This window comes from Grammomys surdaster, unplaced genomic scaffold (assembly GCF_004785775.1).
Source record: "Grammomys surdaster isolate TR1022 unplaced genomic scaffold, NIH_TR_1.0 126398, whole genome shotgun sequence".
Lineage (NCBI taxonomy): Eukaryota > Metazoa > Chordata > Mammalia > Rodentia > Muridae > Grammomys > Grammomys surdaster.
The window spans coordinates 531478-552418 of NW_021621192.1; the positions used below are offsets into that span (position 1 = coordinate 531478).

At 37.5% G+C, this 20941-nt stretch overlaps 1 protein-coding gene across 1 annotated transcript in view; it reads left to right on the plus strand.

The window, feature by feature from the left end:
* The window catches only part of Epha6 (EPH receptor A6), a 900945-nt gene that overhangs the window by 514259 nt on the left and 365745 nt on the right, over positions 1-20941 (plus strand). The gene's annotated exons all lie outside the window — the stretch shown is intronic.

Below are 20941 nucleotides of genomic sequence, written 5' to 3' on the forward strand. Positions count from 1 at the left end.
TGCAGTGGCTCCTGGATGACTCAGGATTCAGTTTCTCCACAGGACAGAAGCAGACCGACTCTGTGTCTGCTCCAGTCCCAGGGCTAGAACATGTTTTGATGGAGGAATAGCATCTCAATAGATTATATTTTCACTTCTCCACTTGAAGTACTAGCAGCTGAGGTTCCGCTGTGTGATCCTATGATTCTCACAGAAATGAATTGTAACTGGATGCAAATTAAACATACTTTGCTATTTTTTCCTGCCAGAATTCTTCTGTTTGTTCTGTTATCATCTTTAGAAGTTTTATTTTGGATTGTTTGTTTTCAGAAACTATATTTTGCAAGTTAAAACAGAATCTTGCTCCCTGTAGGGTGATTTATTCACTCCGAGGAATAAAACCCTTAATTGCTATACTTTGGATTCAAACTTACCACCGCACCACAAAATTTCTCCCTTATGACAGTTATAGAAATATATCTAAAGTTTAGCAGACTGTCTCTCAATAAGGCAGGGAAATCCAGTCTGGCATTGCTGTTTTTATCTTATATGGAAAGACAAATTTAAAGCTTTCCTAACTGTACCAAAACTGTGTGCTGATTGATATGTGTTGTGTGGCATTTCTTGGGGCAGAATGTAACAGTTGTCAATTTAATCCCTAATACAGAACTCATAACTGATCAAATTGATCTCCCACCAAAGTCTAACTTGGGGAAAAAAAAACATAAATTATTGGAATTACTTACAGATGTGTGGATAAGGAGTTACAGACAGAAGCACAGAAGACTCAAAGACAATGACCAAAAGCCCACAACAACCTAAAGTACAACTCTTTTTTTATATTGGATATTATATTTTCATTTCAGATGTTGTCCCCTTACCCCATCCCCCCCACAAACCCTCTATCCTATCCCCTTCCTCCTGCTTCTATGAGAATGTGCCCCCAACTACCCCCCACTCCTACCTCCCCACCCTTGAATTTCCCAACACTGGGCGTTCAGCCTTCATGAGACTAAGAGTCTCCTCTCCCACCTATGCCAAACAAGGCCATCCTCCCCTACATATACAGCTGGAGCCATGGGTCCCTCCCTATGTGCTCCCAGGCTGGTAGTTTAGACCCTGGGGAGCTCTGGTTGGTTGGTATTGTTGCTCTCCTCATGGGGCCACAAACCCTTTCAGCTCCATCAGTCTTCTCTCTAACTCCTCCATTGGGAACCCCATGATCAGATCAATGGTTAGCTGTGAGCATCTGCCTCTGAATATGTCAGACTCTGGCAGACCTTTAAGGAGACAGATATATCAGTCTCTTGTCAGCATGTACTTCCAGACATCCACATCAGCATCTGCCTTTGGTGACTGAACATGGGATGGATACCCAGGTGGAATGGTCTCCAGATGACCCCTCCTTCAGTTTCTGTCCCACACTTTGTCTCCGTATTTGCTCTCTTGAGTATTTCATTACTCCTTCTAAGAAGGACCGAAGCACCCCCGCTTGCTCTTCCTTCTTCATGAGCTTCATGTGGTCTGTGAGTTGAATCTTGGCTATTTCAAACTTTTGGGCTAATATCCACTTATGAGTGAATGCATACCATGTATGTTCTTTTGTGATTGGGTTACCTCACTTGGGATGATATTTTCTAGTCCCATCCATTTATCTAAGAATTTCTCAAATTCATTGTTTTTGATAGCTAACTAATACTCCAATGTGTAAATGTACCACATTTTTTTTATCCATTCCTCTGTTGAAGGATATCTTGGTACTTTTCAGCTTCTGGCTATTATAAAGTACAACTCTTGATAGCTACAAGACTTGCAGGTAACTGGACTGAGTGGAAAGTCTTCTCCCCCAGCAAGTGTTAACAACTTCTGTAATTTTGGAGACAGGTCTTGGGGACTTTCTTAATATCAATGACTTCCTGATTCTAAGTTGTTTACTTCTGTATGTGATTTGCTTTAAGTTTATTGATCTGGACCCGTAAGAGTGTTCAGTGTAAAAAAGTAATTGACCAATCCCCAAATTACCTAGCTAGACCTCAGGCCCCAGGACCCACACAGTGAAGGGAAGAACCAACTTTGAAAGTAGTCTTGTGACCCCCCAACTCCTGTGGCACATGCATGCTTTCCTTTCCTTCTTATATACACATGCTCTCAAGATAAATAAATTAAATAAAAAATAAGATAAAAAAATTAATGTATTGTTGTATTACATCTTCTGTGCACACCAGAAGGAGATATCTTTATCATCTACTAAAGATTCAGAAAAAGTGATATATACAAAAAATAAAGTTTTCAAAGTACCTAAGCTGGTAAGCAGAAGCACTGAGATGTGATTCGGTGATTTTTCTAGAACCTTCGCTCTTAACCTGCATATGCTATTGTAATGTTATATGGAGTAAGAAAAGTGCAGGAATATTGAAATGATCTTACATGTCGTGCCATGAAATTATGAATGATGGACATTTTTCTTGCCCAGGTCTGTGTGGTGGGTGGGGCTGTAAGGTCCTAAGACAGGGATGGAGACTGAGACTGAAAGAGAGAGGGAGAGAAAGTGTGCCCTGGGGTGCTAACCACTCTGGAGGGCAGAAAGGAGAGGACATCCAAGTGTTTATTTCTTATGTCCTTGACCTGCTCCACACATGATTATTTCTGTCTGTCTGTATCTCTGGATGGCTCTTTTCCATGCAATTTTTCTGATTCTTTCTGTTTCTCTCTTATTTACCTCCTTCCCTTAAGCTCAGAAGTGGTAACACATTTTCCTAATATATATTTTTATTGTATTTTTTCCATGGTTATCCTGTAGTTCTCCTATACCTTGCCTATGCCTTTAAGGGAAAGCAAAACAACAACAACAACAACAACAACAAAAAGGAAAAGTGTAAATCTTCCTGGTTAAATTCAATGCAGATACACCATCTGCTTCCTAGTGCTAACCTGGCTGACATGGTAGTCTTGCTTTAGGAAGGATCTGTGGTATTTTAGAGAACAAATAATTAGAACATCTGCCTCAAAAAAGACAAGTTAAAAGATGTATGTAAAATCTCTTAAAAATCAATGTGGTTAAGATAAAGAAGGGCAGAGACAAGATGCAGGGCAGCTTGCCCACTAGAGCATCATGGAGCTCACTGCTAGCTAACTTGCTGTCTTATGTAACACAGTATTGCTTTCACACTTCCTAAATAATTCATATGGGCTTTCACAAATTCAGTGTGCTGACTTTCAAGCTCAAGATTTACATGTTCTTTGTTTGACAACATTACCATATGTTAGTAAACACTGAACCCATCTGGAATATTCCAAGCATTTGCCTAGTAATATATAAAGAAACAAATGCCAAAACTAACCTACTTTCTCTGAGACAAATGTCAGTTAATGTCAGCAAGAAAACATTTAAATATCTATGTATTCTCCTGTATTTATTATTTGAAGAAAGTGACTCTTTACACTGACAGAGAGAAATGAGAGACTTCCTACTTCTACTAAATATTGTATGGATAATTCCAGCAGAGATATAGTTTACCATATATACATTTCTAATATTACAGAAGATGTCAAATAATACATCATATGTATAAGTTTGCTAAATTTAAAATCTGAAGGCCTATAGAATACTAATATTATACAATTAATAATTAATGTTTTTATTATCTTGTGAATAATTTTAGTAGTTAAAGCTAATCAAGCTAATGAAATAATGTCATAGAATTTATTTAATCTATAATGCTACTTATTAAGGAATCTAACTTCCCAGTGGTTCTGTCTTTAAAGAATGATTAATTAAACATAAAGGCCTCTTTGAAATTCCAATTTGATTAATGAGTTAATTTCTTTAAAAATATAGAACCCTGTATCACCTGTGACTGGGCTCCACCATTCTGCATTCTAACTAGTTGTGATTTTCTGTAATTGCATTTGTCTATTGCAAAGAGTAGTTTACTAGATGAGGAGTGGGGACTACAGTTATCTCTGTGTATACGGACAAAAACTTAGAATGCCATTAGGGAAAAGTTGGTTTAGTGAAGTGGCAGTTGTCAGTCCTCACTCAAAATCCATGACTTCACTATTCCTGGGTAGGTAGCTCTGTTTCAGTACCAGCTATGATTTCCTTCTTGATGAGTGGATTGTAAACCCAATTAAAGAGCTGTTGTTTCCTGCCAAGGCAAGAATGCCTCTATTGGACCCTTTAGGCTATAGTACTATGCTGGCCATTGTTGAGGTCCACAAGCATTAAAACTATTGGTTACTTCATAAGTTCTCCAAGTAAGGTTCAAGGACATTGTGGAAGAGGGTGTAGAAATATTCTAAGAGCCAGAGAGATAAGGAGTTGGCTGTAGAGTTGTGTCTTCTAAAAATATCAGAAACCATAGCCTTGAAGTGTAATGGATATGTCTGCCTAAACCTGCTCTGAACAAGAATAACAATAGGCATGCTAACATGGATGAGGAGTTTTATAAGTACTCATCCTCACGCTACAAGTAACTAAGGAATGCTGAGAACAGGAGAAATCATATCTATTGACATTCAATACCAAATAGTCTACCTTGAAAACATTTACATTCATATAACATTATACAGGCTAGCAAGCTGTATTTATTTATGAATATATATGCATTACAAATCAATATAATCAATATGATATATATTATGAATATATATTTAAAATAACCAAAGAGAAGAGTGGCTATGACCTGACTTTGTAAAAGATAAACAGTTATTGAAATTAACAAGATTGCAGAAGAATAAGAAATGAATTGCATGACCATCTGCTTCCAACACTAATTTGATGGAGTTTACATCTCAGCTTTCATTTCATGATTCGTAAGTCTTTCTTATTGACTCAGTGAAACTTTTGATGTCTAGTACACTCCTCTGGAATTTTGTAACATTTACATACTTATAACCAATGTATGCCTGCCCTATGAGTGATAAATAATACCCAAACTTACAATCACTAATTATCAAAATGACATTTCAGCACATATTACTTCTTTTATAGGCTTCTACCCTATAAAAATATCCTATTAGGGCTGAAGGTGTGGACTATTTTCTGCAAAGACTGAATATCTTTGAAATCAGAGATCATATTTAATAGCTTATTGTTGATAGTGCCTAAAAGAATAAGAAACATTTTGTTGATTTTGAAACTCAAGTGAATGACTCTCTTACCCCACTGTTGCCCAGATAGTTACTTTTAGGTACAGAGGATTTGTAGCTTGTTTGATAGGAAACTCAAATTAAATTGAGGGTTGAACCAAACCATCTAGTACTTGTGATAAATGGCTTCCACACTGAGCCTCCCATGGCTTCTTTCATTTGTGAAGGTGCTTTGATTCTGATAACAAATACTTTCCAGGCAAAAGCTTTATTAGTAATTATTTTTAAAAAGTTGGGTGACCACTAACCCATTCTTCAATTGATCTAGCAGATGAAAAGGCTATATCCAGGGTATAATTATGGACAAAGAAAATTCCCATTCCTGAACAGTTCATGTTGCACAATACACTACAAACACACAGACCAAATGTATCGGCCTCACACTTTTTCCTATGCCACACTATAAATATAAAACTATAAATATAAAAGATAAAACCATTTGCAAACATAAGACTTCTGAGATCTAAAAATATTTTTAGATTATATTATAGAATTTTAATGAAAATAACAGAACATGTAAATATCAAACATTAAATGTTAAATTATATTTTATTGCATCAGAGATGACAGCTTGACAAACTCCATTCTAGATAACAAATTAACTTTTCCTAGTACTCTTTCTGACTAAGCACCATGCTTTGTGAATTATGAATGTCATCTGATTTAGAATTTAGGCTGCAATTACAGTCACCTTTTTCAAGGGCTAATCCGAATTTCAGAGGCAAGACTGTGTAGCTAATGGGATATGGAAAAGAGATATAGAACAAGTGTGTCTGGCAGAGTCCATTATTCTTCTTGGTCTGTTTCACCATTGGGAACAGGATTCACTTGGTGTCTGTGATCAAACTAACAAGCTTGGCTCTCTTACTGAATTTAGGCTCAAGTCATGGGAGAGTCATCTTCACTGCATGGACCCATCAATCCCAAACTCTTTCCATTAGCATATTAGCATTTCAGTAATTTCAGTTAATAAGGTATAAGTTACATGTGTGTGTTAAATTCAGGATTTACATAATATCTTTAAAGTACCTCTTACAAGTAATCCTGTAGTCTACAGTGTCAGAAAAGCCAACCCACACACACTGTTGGAGGTGTATCCTTGATTCAGTCATTTAGAGAACAGCCAGGGATGAGGATGTGTGTCTTCCTTCTTGAAAATCTAGCAGTTCCCCTTGGTGAATTTTATATTCTTTAAATTCCCTTATTACTGTGATTCTCTGCACCTGTTTCCTTATTTGCTGGGTAAAGCCTCCCTGATGACAATTGGGCTAGATGTCAATCTACAAATATAGCAGAATATCATTCAGAGTTTTTTTTCCCATTTGCTTGTTTCTGTCCTGGGTCTCTGGGCAATCCAGCCTCTGGTTCCTGGCTCTCCAGGAAGTGTCAGGGGTGGGCTCCTTCTCACTGTATGGGTCTCAAGCTGCTACATCATCGGTGGGCCTCTTCTGTAATTTTAGTCCAACCTTTACGCCAGCACAGTATAGGCCTGACATAGGCCTTCCACACATGCATTTTAGTTGTCAAGCTTAGTCTGCTTGTGGGATTCCTAACAATAGGAGTAAGGACTGTCTCTGACAGCTGGCTGCCGTTGGGACCCCTTCTTCCTAATGGGTTGTCTTTTTTACCCTTAATAAACGATACGTTGCCTAGTCTTGCTGCAAGTTGATATGCCATAGGTGGTTAATAAGGAAGAGGAGTGGATAGGGATCATGGAAGAGGGGAGGTGGGGGGATGGAAAAGGGAGACAGGGAGGAAAGGAGGGAGGAGAAACTGAGGTAGAGATGTAAAACAAATAAAATTTTTTTTAATTACAAAAAAATCCAATGTGACAAAACTTGTGAGGAGAGCAATATTTAATGCATTGTTGTTATAATAGTCATCATTTGAAAAGGACCTAACTCTTAAGGTAATTATATAATTAGTTTCTGGAATCGTTACAAATGAAATGTGTAACAGTATAGCATATACCTTTATTTATATATGGTAGACTGCGGGGAATGATTAGTTCACGCGTGGGCACAGGCGTGGGTTCTTGAATCTTGTTGGGCTGTTGTGATTCCCAGGCCTCCAAAGAAACAGGAGCGTGAGAGTCTTGACTGGGTTCACTCCATGCACGGCCCTGGGTGGGTGCAACAGAGCCCGGCTAGCTTGCTTGAAGATATGGGTCCCTGTGGCTGGAACACCGAGAAGTCCTCCACAGGAGATTAGACTATGGCTTCATAGTTGAGACCTTCTCCATGGTTCCCCATGGTAGGCCCCAAAAGCACGAGGAAGTCCGTGGTTCCAAAAGGATTTTTTTTCATGGTGAATGTAAATGAATCTTGTGGAACCCCCAAGAAACTCAGGGCAGACCTGAGTTAAATAGGGAGGGAGAAAGGGGGATGATCTGGGGAAGAATGCTTAATTGGCTACACCCTCTGGCCTTCAGGTAACTCATTAGTATGTAAATCTCTCTAGGGCCTGAGGCCTATAGTCATGCCTTCTACCTGTGCTCTTTGGGAGGAGGTACATTGCCTACATGACTGAACAGTGCAGGTTAATGGAGATCTTAGACTTCGTGTTAAGAACCTGGATTCTGGGAGCATGGGGGAATGGATGCCCATCCTTTGCAGGGTCTCCGGGCTACTTTCAGCCAGTGCTCTACCAAAAACCAAGACCCCTTTCAAGGTCTGACAGTAGACTTCTGTGAGTTCAAGGCCAGCATTCCAGGCCTGCTTGATATATATACATATATATATATTTCTAGGAAAACCACAACTACATGGTGAGACTTTATCTAAAACGTTAAAATGATAAAAACCACATTATATATTGCATATACAGTATTGTTTAAATTGCAAATTATCTATTTGGTGCTGTCTGATTGACAAATATGTTAATTATAAATATATGCAAATAGTATTATAAGATATATACCAGTTTAGTAAATGTTTTATTTTATGAATAAAAATTACTAGAATTAGAATAAGGAATTTTCTACAACAAAAAGGGACTTTTCTCTTTATATATAGTCATGCCCTCTACCTGTGCTTTTTGGGAGGGGCTGCAATGGCCTATGTTATTGAACAGTGAAGGTCAATGGAGCTGTCATGTGTTAGGAGCCTGGATTCTGGGAGCATGGTGGAATAGGTCACAGGCAAAGGACTCCTGTTGGTTCTCCAGGCTACTTCCAGACAGTGCTTCTACCAAAACCAGCCATCCTATCATGGCCCTATGCATATATGTGTATGTGTGTTCATGCAGGCACACGAGTATGCATGTACAATACAGATATTCATCAAGTTCATAACATCTCTCTACTTGTAAATACTAAATGATTGTATTATTTTCTTCATTAAATTGGTATGTTTTTCTATTTGTTCTATAAAATTTAATGATGAGTGAAAGCTTACACTTGATATTTGCTTCTTAAGAAATGACTATTTTGTGGATTTCATTAAAAAAATAGAAAATAAAACATCTTTTCCATTTTATAACAATAATGATCATGTAATGTAATTTTGGCAAGAAGAATATACCCATAAATGCTCTCAAATTTTCATAAAAATTATTAATATGAATTATCTAAAATAAATTAGGTGTAATCATTTTTGTGAGAAAAGGATTTCTCATTAAAAAAAAACTTTTCTTGAGATTCTAAAAAGTACACCATATTTATGATCTCCCATGCCTGAAATTCATCATCATGATGGTTGGTTAATCACAAGACATCAGTCAAAAAGACAATCTCAAAACAGATTGACAGCTGTCATCTTTCCCAGTAAATTAAGCATTTGAAAACTTAAAATTTCTCATTTCTTGTGTTCATACCTATTTCTTGTTTTAATATATAAAGTAAGTCATTTTCAACAAAAGATAAAATTAGAATACCATTTTACAAATCATTTACTTTTGAAGACAGAAAATTGATCCAAGAATGGCTTGTTACTCGAGTTCATCAAACAGTCTGCAGCTTTTCAGCCTTTTAGGAAGTAGCCTCATAAGAAATACTGCTTTTGAAATAGTGTAATGCCATTTGAAATAGTGATCATTTCTGAAAGGAGATGCCATTTGATTCTGAACTGATCTGTTATTAGTATGCTCCTTAGTAGTTCTAAGACTTCATATATTGTACCAAAATTTAAAAGCCATGAACATTTTCTGTCCTTCTGTCAGAGAAAATTTTTCTTCCTTTCAAAAAAAATTCTTTGTTTGATTCTTTAAAATGGGGCATTTGTATTCCTGGCTTGATAGGCAAAAATATTGGAAAAAAAGATAAGACTTGTTGCATATGTAATTCTTAAAAGCAATTTCTCAGTTTAAAATGGTTAAGCTTAACTTTGTGATGACATTGCCACTTGTTTCTTACTGTAGGCAAAACTTTTGAAAGTTATTCAAAGATCAAAGATTGCTCTCTGATAATATCTATTGTTATTTTATTATTATTATTATTATTATTATTATTATTATTATTATTATTATTTTGGTGGGAAGAGGTATAGCTACTTGAATTTCTCCTCAGCTCAATAATTCCTACATTTCAAACCCATTGCAGATTCTAAAATATTTAAGTACAAATTAAAACAATGCACCAAATATGCCAAATCACTTCTCACTTCCAGATTCTCATACCTATAAGTGCATTTCTAATCCCTCAGTCACTGCCTCAGAACCCTTATCCCCTAACCCCTTTGCCTCTTTCATCATTAACAACTTCAAATCACATATCCACTAGTAATTCCATAGTCTTGCTTTATTAACTTCCCCGGCTCCTCATTGCCTAAAGCCAAAATTACTTCAATAGATTTATAAATATTCTTCTCCATAATTCCTAACCTTAATGATCTATTCTCATCACATGATTACTTTTAATTTTCCACACCTTTCAAGACTGTATTTACCTCCAGTGACCAATACAATTTGTAGTTGGTTGTTCATACTCTGGATGGATACAGCTGACAGTTCTTATCAGACTTTTCCCAGTTAAATTCCATGAAAAACAAGCGTCATGAAAAAAGTAAACTTTTCATAAATGTTTGGACATTGGCTACAAATATTAAACTAATTCTTGAAAATATTAAAAAGGAATATTATTCAGTATCTAATGATAATGATCACACCAACATGAATAAATCACAGTTTATTAATCTTAAATAAAAAGTTGTAGAGCTATATGTTATCTTGTTCATTTATATAATTTTTAATATCAGGAAAACTAACCTATAGTGAAGAAATCATATCACTAGTTTTCCTGTGATGCTAGTGCTGGGGTGGGGGGGGAGAAATGAACTGCAGAAGAGGCAAGAGAAACTTCTATTGAGAGAAAATTATCAATTTTCTTGATGACAGTGATAGCTTGACAAATGAAGTACATAACAAAACCCATCTAATCATAAAGCTTACATTTTATAATTTAATGTTATGTAAGTCTACTAAAATAAGAAAGACAATTTTTGTAATGTGTCCTAATAGTAATGAATATTAATCCTAAGATAAATGGAATCCAAATGTCCTCAAATACATTAATTTTAGAAAATGTAAAGCACAGGATTACGTTAACTACATGAACTTTATCCATGCATGCAAATATTCAAAATAAAATATTCAGGCTTCTGAATGGAAGATCATGTCATCCAATAATCTGTAGCCATGTGTTCCAATATTTCCTCATAGTGGCTATCAAAAAAATGAAGAATATGAACAAGTCTGTCAGAACAGTATTAAATAATCTTATTATTGCTTTATTTCTGGAGTTAAAGAACTTTCAGTCTTTCCTACTGTCTGATTCTGATTGAAAAATGCAAAGTTGACATCAGGAAGTTGGCCAATCATGTCTGAACTGGTATGGTCCACATTGAGACAGCAAGGCATTTGCCAGCATCACTGCATTCTGTAATCACTGTGATATTTTACTTTCTGAATCAAATCAGGAGGTCGAGAGAACAATGTCAAAGAATGATGAATTATGCTAGAGGCAAGGCTGGAGACAAGAACAGAAATAATAGCTTATGATTTCATGGTATAAATTCCATACTTTCCTATTAACAAACCAAGGAATGCATGGGGATAAAGAATAATCAGTAGAACTACATCTGACAAAAAAAAAGTCCTATCATCTACACACATAGATTACCAATGAGCTGGTAAAAATCCTTTGCTCTACTCATATGGAAACTATGAGTAAGGGAGGAAGAATTGTATGGATAGAAACAGACTCGAGTGATAAATGTTTATGGGCTGGGTTGACAGGCTTAGAGGTTTATAGATTTAAGCCCTGACAACTAGAGGCTCCAGGACTCAGTAGCCAGAGATCTATAGATGTAGAGATTCAGGGAAGAGACAGGCTTACTGTTATGGGCTCTGACTGCCAATAGCTGGGTACTTAGCTGCTGGTGATACTTTTAGCTCTGATCAGCAACTCACATCAGCAGCAGTTGGCTGCCCTCAGTGTCAGCTGAGATTAGACTTCCTAAGCTGTCAGTGCCACTAGATTCACAGCTCTTGAGCTTCAGGTGTTGGAAGGTTCTGCTATCAAGTTTGACAGCTCCCAGAAATTACTCGAACAATCAGGGGCTACAGTCTCTTTAACTGCCTTTTGCTTCCTGCCCTCTGTCGTCCCTGGGCTTCCACTTGTAGTCCATCATCATCTTTACCACCTTTGTGCCCCAATACAAAGTCAGTGACCCTAGAGTTCTTTGGTTACCCTGTTACTACTACTACTATGATTGTGCCTATGCCTTGTTGCTAACCAGGATGTGGTAGCTCTTACAATCTCACAATGCTCTGCTTATAATGATCATAAGTAGTCAAGAAAAGACCACTTGGTAGAGACTTTTACTGGGTTTAAAGTTGGCCAACATAAAGGGAATCTTTAGGCTGACTTAAAACGTGCACTGTAGAGTTTGATTACATTAAGGAAGGGGTATTGGAAATGGCATGCAATTACTTCTCTTTTGTCAATTAATTGTTGAGGGAAATTAGGATTGACATCTCTCTTGAGAATATTAAACAGAGAGCTTAAATAAGATCTTAGCCAATTAGCATCTCCTAGAAACTTTTGAAAATAATTCGGAATAAGTAACTTCTCTCTCTCTCTCTCTCTCTCTCTCTCTCTCTCTCTCTCTCTCTCCTCCCTCCCTCCCTCCCTCCCTCCCTCCCTCTCTCTCTCTCTCTCTCTCTCTCTCTCTCTCTCTCTCTCTCTCTCTAGATGCTCTGTTTTTTTATTGGATATTTTACGTATTTACCTTTCAATGATATCTCTATACTTAGAGAAGGGAGAAGAGGTCAGGGACATAACTGCTTACACACTGAAGGCCTAAAATCAACAATAGGCCTATCATCCTATCATACATGTATACTAACACAAAGTCTTGGGTCTCTGTGGAAAAACATTGAAACAGATGGCCATAAGCTATTGTAAACAGGCAGCTTTCATGCCTTTCTGTGTTTATAACCCCTGTGTGAATGAATTATGATTTGAAAAAAATAAATTATAAAAAATAAAAATTAAAATTAAAATTAAAATTAAAAAAAAATAAAAAAGGAAATGGCATGCAAAATTAGTTTATAGCTGTCATGGCACAAGTTCTACCAATGACTTGCTTCATGCTGAGTCACTGAAGAAAAGATTCACCCCTCAATTTGAGTGAAAATATCTATGGAGAGCACTAAAGTGAAGTTCATGGAAACATCTTTTCTGGGATGCTATCTTCCAAGGCCAGTGCAGGAATCTTGAGTGATATGTCTGGACAAGGCATTCTGGAACTTCACTGAAGCCATCTTTGGAACTGAAATGTTCTCAGAGTAGTAATAAAGTGTCCATAACAATCATGTTTTCTTCAATATATTCTAGTAAGCTGCCAGAGAAGTAATTGCTTGACTGACGTTTCCTTGCTCCAGGTTGCCCTATACAAGTAAAAGCTGTGTTTGCTGCCATTCAATGACCTGACTGGCAACTTGAGGTAGAGTAACTCACTCACAGAAAAATCATGATAGGTTTCTTAACAATAAAGACTTAAAGTACCTCAGCAGATATCTAACATTATCAATTGAGTTTAACAATGTTCACCTGTGTTTAGGTGTTTAACCTGCCAAACAGTGCCTTATTAAAAGTTGAGTCCCCGTGTTTGAGATTTGTCTATCCTAGTACTCTGGACCTAATAGGGAAATGGATTACATAGATACGCATATGTATATATGAGTTTTACATATGAATATATATATATGTATATGTATATGTGTGTGTGTGTGTGTGTGTGTGTGTGTGTGTACAAATAATACTCTACTGTACTGCACATGGTCAAAACCTACAGCTATTTATTTTATTTGAAAACATATTTAATACCATTCCCACTCTCTGAAGTTCCACTTTTCCTTTTTCCATTTGCTCTACTTTAGAAAGGGATATTTAACAACAATAATGTCACTGTGTGACCAATTACAAGTATTTCAGGTTCAGGAAAAAGACTGATGTTATATTCCAAGTTATGAGAAAACTCAAACCTACAAAAGTCTTTATACTTTCAACATAAAATTTTAAAATAGAATAGAAGAGAAAAATGTTTATAATTTTTAAAAAATACATTTTAACTTCATGGGGGAAGCATGATATAAGAAAGGAAATAAATATGAAACAATAAATAAATGAGTTACATACATCAAAAACATAATATATTCATGTAACAAGATTTAAAAAAAAGAGAGAGAGAGAGACCATGAGTTCAAAAGAGAGCAAAGAGAGTTATATAGAATGGTTTAGGGAGAGGAAAGAGAAATTTATGTAATTATATTATAATCTCAAAAACTAAAAGGAAATAAATTAATAATAGTAGGAAGGAGAGGAAAATACATAAAATGATAAGAGATGAAATTAATAACATGGCAGGCTAGTTAACAAGGTTCCTATGACAGTATTTAGTAATAATGATTAAAACAGTAAAAATGGAAATTCATAGCAGACAGAGAAAGCTGGTTCTCCTTAAGAAAATTCTAGAACAGTGGGAGGACCTCATCACAACCTTGAGTAACTGTTCTGTCTGCAAAATGAAATTTTTGCCATTAGCATTTGGTAAGCATAGCCTGTGAACACATTTTGTTTGCTTTAGTACATTTTTCAGCACAAACCTTTAGATGTATTTTGCAAATTTTGTGAAAAAATTACATATATATATATATATTATCCTGGACATTACTTCATATTTGTGGATTTCTTTATCTTCTGACATTAATTGACCACTTAAGAAATGTAGTGTCTTAGTCAGTGTTCTACTGCTATGAACTGACACCATGACTACGGTAACTGATATGAAAGTAAGGATTTAATTGGTGCTTCCTTATAGTTTCAGAGGTTTAGTCCATTATCAGCATGATTGCAAATGAGCAGACATGATGCTGAAAAGGTAGCTGAGTGTTCTATATTTTGTCCCACAGGCAGCAGAAAGGAAATGGATCTACTGGGCCTAGATTGGGCTTCTAAGAATCCCAAACTCACTCCCAGTGATACACTTTCTGGAACAAGACCACACCTCTTAGTCCTTATCAAATAGAGCCCTCCCTAATGACTGATCATTTGGGTGTTTGTTTTGCTGGGCTGAACTTGAAGAAACATTTTGATAAAGTGGACACAAGTGTGAAAGGCAAAAGCAGACTCAAGAAGGAACATTTTACTGAAGCAGACCCAGGAGAGAGGATATTCTGCAAAAGCAAACATATGAAAGGACAAGTGATAAAAGATTCTTTGCTAAAGACATGCATTTATTGGTTTACCTTACATTGCATAGTTGAGCTGCATTTGTCGGGACTCCATAGAGAGAAACTGGTGGTGTACTGCAATTTGTTGTTGCTTTCAAGGACTCGGTATGATTGGATACAAATGCTGAGGCAAGGACTGTGCCGAGACAAGAGCTGTTTGGAGGGTATAAATAGGACGCCACAGAGTGACAGAGACAGAACTTGGCTTGCTGGTAGGAACAGCTAGCTATGAAATGAGTGTGGGTCTCGAGTCTTTGCTCATCTGTGTATCCATGAGAGAGGCACAGCTGAGAGAACTTCTCCTGGCACCCCTCCTGGTCCCTCCTGCTGACTCAAGGCCTGGCTGTCTCTGCTATGTTCCATCACGCCTATTGCTAACCAGACTCTCCTGAAAAGGATTGCTGGTATATCCATGAGGTGTTCATGTGTAGATCAAGCAGCAGCTGCCTGTTAACCTGTGAACGAAACTACTGATTTCCAAACAACAGAAGGGAGTTTCTCCAAAGAACCTTTCTAAACAGGTTCATGTCCTCCACATCTTTCTATCTCCACTACCTCTGGTGGGTGGTAGGCTACAGGGGAGGTTAAAGTGTTTAAGACCCATCGTTAAAAATAGGATTTAAAACAATTAAAGTTACACATATGTACAAAAATTAATGCACACAGGATAAGAAAATTCAGAATGTACTGCTGCACTAGGCAGAGAGTTAGGAAATAGGGAAATGGGACAGATTTTTAGGAATGCAGCTTCAAGAGGCTAAAATATTAACAAGTCAGCAATCCTTCAACTGCTTGTCATTACCTAATTAAAACTGAGCCAGTAGATCAGTTTGAGGCTTTCACTTTTTGGTTAAGAATGAACCAGTTGCCTAGCAGTGGTAGCACCAGGCTTTACTCCCACAGCTCCAGAGGCAAAGACAGAGGTAGGTGGATCTCTGAGTTCAAGGCCGACCTGCTCTACAGAGCAAGATCCAAAACAGCTGTGATTATACAGAGAAACCCTGTTTCAAATAAAACAAACAAACCGAGAATGACCAGCAGCAAAAGTTTCAAAAGGCTAGGATACTAGAGAATAATTCTAACTAGCTGTTGACTCCTGACAAAGAACTGACTAAAACTACAAGATAAAGAGGTGCAGGAAGCTGTATCCTTTCTCACTCATTCTGAATTGGGAACACATAAGACTGAAGAAAACATAAAGACAGCAATAAGAGAATGTGGCTAATGATTTCTGTTATTGTTGGCCCAGATGTCTGAGCATATTTTTCTCCCCAAATGTTCAAGTTAACACAGTCAAAATGCAACTTGGAAAACTTAAGTTTCAAAGGACAAGGACTCACGGTACCTGGTCTTTCTGTTCTTTCCTGTGTCTACCTGTCCCTCCCTAGTGGTCTTTCTACTTCTTTAAAGCTGATATCCCACCCTCTGCTCTGCACTTCCTACTTTGGGGAAGTATAGAGGGAAATTTGTCCTTTCAGCAACCATCACACCCAAGGACAGAGGCGATTTTCTAGTGTTTCTGGTAACATCATGGAAAGAAAGTCTATGGATCGTGCACCATAAAACTTTTAAGCTCATACAAGTGGCGTCTCACACAAAATGAAAACAGTCCAAGATACCACCAGGAGACCACCAGGAGACGTGTCGTGAAAATGTACATGAGATCGCCATAAGACGCACATCAGTCATTACCACTAAAAGAAAACAGTATTTCCTGATATAGTTCAAGCATTAAGCAAATCAAGTCTGAAAACTCAATAGCCTAGTCAAAGAATATTTAAAAGTATAATTTAAGAAGACATTATAAAGAAATAATTTTAAATTATTTATATAGACATTTATTGTAATTGTAAAAATTTAATATCCATTAATCTGTAGGAAATCTGTACTCATTAAGCAACATCTGCTTTATAATGTCACATCTTCAAAGATTGCCAGCCAAGATGCATTAGAATAATTTTAGAATCATATTTATCATCATGATGGTAAAAGCAACTTCTTCATAGAGAAGTTTGTCTCTTCAATTTAGTCAATTGTTGTTTCAAGATTGTGACATTTTCTTCTTTGTAGTTAATATAAAGGGAGGTCGTCTTTAACTGAGCACAAGAAATCTACTTTCCTAAAATTATTTTTTAATATAAAACAATAGTTGTATGCCATCTATCCTGTAATACGAAACTTTTAGCTAACTGGTACTTATCAAGTGAAACAAAGAAAATAAATCTTAGTGGATATGTTATTAAGAAGTTCCTATCTAAAAGAACTGCAAGGATGGAAATGGAGAGAAGCCTGAGGAAAAGAAGGTCCAAAGACAGGCCCAAAGTGGGATCCAGCTCAAGGGGAGGTCGAAAGGCCTGACACTATTATTGAGGCTATGGAGTGCTCACAAAAAGAGACCTATTATGACTGTCCTCCAAAAGACCCGACAAGCAGCTGAAAGAGTCAGATGCAGATATTTGCACCCACCGAATGAAAGAAGCTGCTGACCCCTATGGTTGAATTAGGGAAACCTGGAAGAAGATGAGGAGGAGGGTGACCCTGTAGGAGGACCAGCAATCTTAATTAACCTGGACCCCTGAGAGTTTTCAAACACTGGACCACCAACCAGGCAGCATACACCAGCTGATATGAGGTCCCCAACACATATACAGCAGAGGACTGCCAGGTCTGGATTTAGTCAGGGAACATGCACCTAGCCCTCAAGAAACTGAAGGCCCCAGGGAGTTCAAAGGTTTGGTGGGGTGGGGGTGGGAGGTGGGGACATCCTTGTGGAGACATGGGGCGGGGAGGAGGTATGGGATATGGAACAATCAGAGGGTGGGCCCAAAGGGGAATAAAATTTGGAGTTAAAAAGGAAGGAAGGGCCTTCCGCCCCTGCCTGGTCCTTTGGGCTGGTGCAGACACAGAATCGGTCTGCTCTGGTCCTGTGGAGATACTGAAATCCGAGTCATCCTAGAAGAGCCACTGCACTCAGAGCAGCTGGTAAGAACTCCATCTCACTCCCTAAGCCCCAGAGATACATCTGGGAGCCAGGGACTTTTAGGGCACAGCAGCTACCCAAACCCCGCCCCTCTGGAATTCCACTTCCCTTCCGCCCCTGCCTAGTCCTTTGGGCTGGAGCAGACACAGAGTCGGTCTGCTCCTGTCCTGTGGAGAAACTGAATCTTGAGTCATCCAGGAGCCACTGCACTCAGAGCAGCTGAAACTGAATCCTGAGTCATCGAGGACCCACTGCACTCAGGGCAGAAGGATTTCCAGATCCAAGAGGTGGCCTGAGTCCCAGGAGTTCTTCCACCCAGGAGATTAGGAGCATAAGACCACAGAAACATCTGGACTCCGAGGAGCTCTGTAATAAGCAAGATAACTGGAAATACAGACTCCACTCTTACACAGTGAGGGCAGGTACCACTAGAGTTAACCAGATGGCGAAAGGCAAGCACAAGAACATAAGCAACAGAAACCAAAATTTCTTGGCATCATAGTGCCCAGTTCTCCCCATATAGCAAGCCCTGAACACCCCATCACACCTGAAAAACAGGATTCAGAATTAAAATCACTTCTCATGATGATGATAGAGGATTATAAGAAGGAATTAAGTAACTCCCTTAAAGAAATACAGGAGAGTACAAGTAAACAGATAGAAGCCCTTAAAGAGGAATCACAGAAATCCCTTAAAGAAATGCAAGAAAAGACAAAGAAGGAATTAAACAAAAACATTCAGGATCTGAAACTGGAAACAGAAACAATAAAGAAAGTTCAAAGGGAGACAACCATGGAGATAGAAAACCTAAGAAAGAGATCAGGAGTCATAGACGCAAGCATCACCAACTGAATACAAGAGATAGAAGAGAGAATCTCAAATGCAGAAGATACAGTAGAAAATATTGACACAGTTGTCAAAGAAAATGCAAAATGCAAAAAACTCCTAATTCAAAACATCCAGGAAATCCAGGACACAATGAGAAGACCAAACCTAAGGATAATAGGTATAGATGAGAATGAAGATTCCCAACTTAAAGGGCCAGTAAATATCTTCAACAAAATTATTGAGGAAAACTTCCCTAACCTAAAGAACAAGATGCCCATAAACATACAAGAAGCCTACAGAACACCAAATAGACTAGACCAGAAAAGAAATACCTCCCGTCACTTAATAATCAAAACATCAGATGCACAAAACAAAGAAAAAATACTAAAAGCAGTAAGGGAAAAAGGTCAAGTAACATATAAAGGCAGACCTATAAGAATTACACCAGACTTCTCACCAGAGACTATAAAAGCCAGAAGAGCCTGGACGGACATCATACAGACCCTAAGAGAACACAATTGCCAGCCCAGATTACTATACCCAGCAAAACTCTCAATCAATATAGATGGTGAAACCAAGATATTCCATGACAAAACCAAATTTGCACAATATCTTCCCACAAACCCAGCACTTCAAAGGATAATTGATGGAAAACGCCAACACAAGGAGGGAAACTACAACCTAGAAAAAGCAAGGAAGTAATCTTCCAACAACCCCAAAAGAAGATAACTATACAAACATAACTTTACCTCTAATAACAAAAATAACAGGAAGCCACAATCATTTTTCCTTAATATCTCTTAACATCAATGGTCTCAATTCCCCAATAAAAAGACGCAGACTAGCAGACTGGATACACAAACAAGACCCAGAATTTTGCTGCATACAAGAAACACACCTCAGTGACAAAGACAGACACTACCTCAGAATAAAAGGGTGGAAAACAATTTTCCAAGCCAATGGTCCCAAGAAACAAGCTGGAGTAGCCATTCTAATATCAAATAAAATCGACTTTCATCCAAAATTAATCAAAAAAGATAAGGAAGGACACTTCATACTCATCAAAGGAAAAATCTACCAAGGTGAACTCTCAATTCTGAACATCTATGCTCCAAATGCAAGGGCACCTACATACATAAAAGAAACTTTACTAAAGCTCAAAACACACATTATACCTCACACAATAATAGTGGGGAATTTCAACACCCCACTCTCAGCAATGGACAGATCATGGAAACAGAAACTAAACAGAGACTTTGACATTAACAGAAGTTATGAACCAAATGGACTTAACAGACATCGATAGAACATTTCATCCTAAAACAAAAGAATATACCTTTTTCTCAGCACCTCATGGTACCTTCTCCAAAATAGACCATATAATTGGTCACAAAACAAGCCTCTACAGATACAAAAAGATTGAAATAATCCCTTGCCTCTTATCAGATCACCATGGAATAAGACTGGTCTTTAATAATGACAAAACCAATGGAAAACCCATGTGCACATGGAAACTGAACAACTCTCTACTCAATGATGACTTGGTCAAGGAAGAAATAAAGAAAGAAATTAAAGACTTTTTAGAATTCAATGAAAATGAGGACACATCATACCAAAACTTGTGGGACTCCATGAAGGCAGTGCTAAGAGGAAAACTCATAACTCTAAGTGCCTACAAAAAGAAACTGGAAAGAGCACACACTAACAACTTAACTGCACAACTAAAAGCTCTAGAACAAAAAGAAGCAAATACACCCAGGAGGAGTAGAAGGCAGGAAATAATCAAACTCAGGGCTGAAATCAACCAAATAGAAACTGAAAGAACAATACAAAATATCAATAAAACCAGGAGTTGGTTCTTTGAGAAAATCAACAAGATAGATAAACCGTTAGCCAGATTAACCAGAGGGCACAGAGAGAGTATCCAAATTAATAAAATCAGAACTGAAAAGGGAGACATAACAACAGAAACGGAAGAAATTAAAAAAATCATCAGATCCTACTACAAAGGCCTATACTCAACAAAACTGGAAAACCTGGATGAAATGGACAATTTCCTAGACAGATACCAGGTACCGAAGTTAAACCAGGAGCAGATAAACCATCTAAATAGTCCCATAACCCCTCAGGAAATAGCAGCAGTCATTAAAAGTCTCCCCACTAAAAAAAGCCCAGGACCAGATGGTTTTAGTGCTGAATTCTATCAGACCTTCAAGGAAGACCTAATACCAATTCACTTCAAAGTATTCGACAAAATAGAGACAAAAGGAA